Genomic DNA, 3621 nt, shown 5'->3' with positions numbered 1-3621 from the left:
AAATTTTGGGGTAATTTTGATCCTACGGTATTATTAACCACAATAACATTAATTTCCACTCAATTCCAGTCTATTCTGAACACCTCACAATATTGTTTTTAGGCCAAAAGGTTGCACCGAGGTCACTGGATGACTAAGATAAACGACTCAAGTGGGTGGCACCAACACCTGGCCCATCTAGGAGTGGCACTGCAGTGTCAAACAGGATGGTACTTTCAAAAACTAGGCCCCAAAGAGCACATAATGTAAAGAAGAAAAAGAGGTGCAATGAGGTAGCTGGATGACTAAGCTAAGCGACCCAAGTGGGCAGCACAAACGCCTGGCACATCTAGGAGTGGCACTGCAGTGGCAGACAGGATGGCACTTTAAAAACTAGTCCCCAAAGAGCACATAATGCAAAGAAGAAACAGAGGTGCAAGATGGAATTGTCTTTGGAACCTCCAACCCACCCTTGTGTTTTATAAACAGGACATGCACACTTAAACAAACCAACCATTTCAGCGACACAACTGTCGCTGAAATGATTAGTTTGCTTGGGCCCCCACCAAAAAAGAAGCAATTAATCTCTCCTTGCACAAACTGGCTCTACAGTGGCAAGATGTCATCCTCATCCTCAGATCCCCCCCCTTCAGTGTTTACATCCTCACAGAGAAATAATATGCAAACAAACAAAACCACTCCATTTAGGTGTTAGTAGATTGCTTACGCTATTATCTAAAGTTTCTGAACCTGATAATGACTTATGATGAATGCGCTGCTGGTGACATATAAGGGAGGATGTTCGAAGGTGGTTAACATCCTTACCCCTACTTATTATGGATTGACAAAGGCGACTTCCTGTTCCACGTACTTTCCGGAGCCGGAAGTGACGCGTCCGACGCGGCTTCCATACTCCATGTCTCAGTTCTCGCTTATGAGCGATTACTTAGGAGACCACTCTCCCACCTCCACCTCTAACAAGGCAATTTACTATAGCAAATGCAAAGCCATGATCAGCCCTACTCAGGCAGCAGAGGTGACACGATTTGATGCAACTTCCGGTTCCACGTCTTACCGGAACCGGAAGTGACGCGCTAGACGCGGCCTCCGCACCTCATGTTCTATTTCTCTTCCATGAGTGGCTATTGGTAAGAGACCACTACCCTATCTCCACCTTAAGTAAGGCAGCTTTTTCCACTATCTTTACACAGTGAACAAACCACCTCCAGGTGAAACAGGTCGTCTGTGAATAGTGGTGCTGAACCGTGCACAGTTTAGCCCACTCATCTCCTGGTATCATATATATGCCCATTTGGGCTGCAAAATTATTTACTATTTTCCTAATTTCCTATGCTATGATCTATCTATAAATTCAAAGGTCTAATTTCTTATCCAAAGTATATGTACTTCTGCTCATATTGTTGTTTTTCTCATAAATACCCTTTTTTTGGAAGCAACCATGCATTATTCATGTACATTATCAGAATTCTCTGAACTACTGATATTTGTTGAATATTATTAGCATCTAATTCTTGCTCTTAAGTTATATCATGTATACTCACTCGTCCAAATAGCAAGGCTATAAATTTGTTTATCAGTTGGGCTATTGATTAATTATTTACTTTTTCTCAATTTAACTTTGTCTCTATTTACTGTTCCACTTCATATCTACTTTTTTAGTGGATACGTTATATTTGAATTTAATTTACGGCTCTGGGTACTAATTGTTTTACTAATACTTGGAATATTGTAAAAGTGCCAGTCTTACCCATTATTTTCTTATTTTCCAACTTATCTATTTCCAATAGGCTTAGGCAACCTGCCTCTCTCATCCACTGTCCACTATATTATTATATGACAGTGGACAGCAGAAGACCGACCCTGAACCTATACATTTCTTTGTATCAAATCTTTTCAGTACTCTCTCATCCAAATGCCAGTTAACTACTATATCTCTCTGCAATGCTAAGGTAACAGAGAATCTGTGCATAAATATTGGACAGCAGAAGTACTTCTTTCCTTGGTAAGCACCAATAACCAAACACTCTCTCATTTACAAACCCTGAGATATTACTGCCATATTTCACTGGCTACGCCCAATCTTGCCTGATCTTGGAAGCAAAGCAGTGAGAAGCCCAATTAGTACCTAGATGGGAGACCTCTAGGGAATATCGGGTGCAGTAAATAAACACTCCATATTCAATGTGAAAAGCAGAAGTGTTGGAGCAACATTTGACCCTTACCTATTTCATCCATCTATCTATCTTGACCATAGATTATCTGACAACAGATCTATATATAACAAATTAGCTTATAGATCACACATTCTGAATGTAGATTTACAAATAGCAAATTAGCCTATACCAGGAGAAATCATTACAGCTGGTATATAATATTGGACTATCTCTATAGTAATAATTATTTCAAATATGCCACTGTATTATATGCTTGAATTTTCTGTTATCTGAAATTTCTATTTCTGATATTTTCATCTCAGGTGCTACTGTCACCTAAAACATAAAATTCTTGGAGGATTTTCTACTTCCAGTTTTTTTAAAAATTACGCAATTAGATGTGGAAGGGTAAACCCTGAAACCTTCCTTAGTGTATCATGTGTGTGTTTGTTTGTGTACTATACTTTTATCACAAATTAATTAAAAGTTAAGTTTTATTTAAAAAGAGTGCCCCAACACAGAGTCTTTCTTTCTTCTTTTGACATATCGATATGTAAAATTGACTCTGGGTGCACCACCAACAACACTAATTCCTTGGATACCTATTTCAGGCATCTCTCGTGTATATGTACTCTTGGTTTACAAGGGACATATTTTATAAGAGCCCATTACAAAGACTACTAAAATAGTCATGTGCGATACCAAATTTAACAACTTTTACTGGATTGACAAAGGCAACACATGGCTTGACACCTGTTGTCCAGATTTGTGGAGAAATAAATCCACACCGAAGAGGTGGCTTTTTTGGTATTTTGCCCAGGCATGACAATGGGCTTATTTATCCCACGGACAACAACTGTCTCCCCCAGTGCCTGATTTAAACAAACCACATCACCATCAGAATCCTCGTCAACTTCTTCCTCAACACCAGCAACACCCATATCCTCATCCTGATGTACTTCAACAGTGACACCTTCAATTTGAATATCAGAAACTAGACTGTGGGTGCTCCTTCCAGCACTTGCAGTGGGAGTGCAATTGGTGGAAAGAGCCACCTCTTCCCGTCTAGTGTTGGAAAGTTCAGGCATCGCAACCGCCGACACACTTATGGATTTTTGTTACCATCTTAGAATGCACAGTTCTTTGCTGTGCTTTTGCCAGCTAAACTCTTATAATTTTTTCTAGCGGGAGGATGAGGGCTTCCATCGTCATGTGAAGCTGAGCCACTAGTCATGAACATAGGCTTGTTTAGTCAACCAGACATGCTAGCTATATTGGTAGCACTGCAATTTATGTTTGTACATTTAATACCAGTTAGGTTTGTATACTCATGTCACATGTACTGTATATGTTTGAGTGCTCTTTTCTAGTGATGTGCACCGGACATTTTTCGGGTTTTGTGTTTAGGTTTTGGATTCGGTTCCGCGGCCGTGTTTTAGATTCGGACGCGTTTTGGCAAAACCTCACC

At 39.9% G+C, this 3621-nt stretch overlaps 1 pseudogene; it reads left to right on the top strand.

Moving 5' to 3' along the window:
• The first annotated feature begins 2047 nt into the window (after window positions 1–2047).
• Window positions 2048–2166, top strand: LOC134948997 (5S ribosomal RNA; annotated as a pseudogene).
• Window positions 2167–3621: the final 1455 nt, after the last annotated feature.

This window comes from Pseudophryne corroboree, chromosome 1 (genome assembly GCF_028390025.1).
Source record: "Pseudophryne corroboree isolate aPseCor3 chromosome 1, aPseCor3.hap2, whole genome shotgun sequence".
NCBI lineage: Eukaryota > Metazoa > Chordata > Amphibia > Anura > Myobatrachidae > Pseudophryne > Pseudophryne corroboree.
The sequence above is the reverse complement of the archived record's forward strand: the minus strand, read 5'-3'. Positions and strand labels throughout refer to the sequence as shown.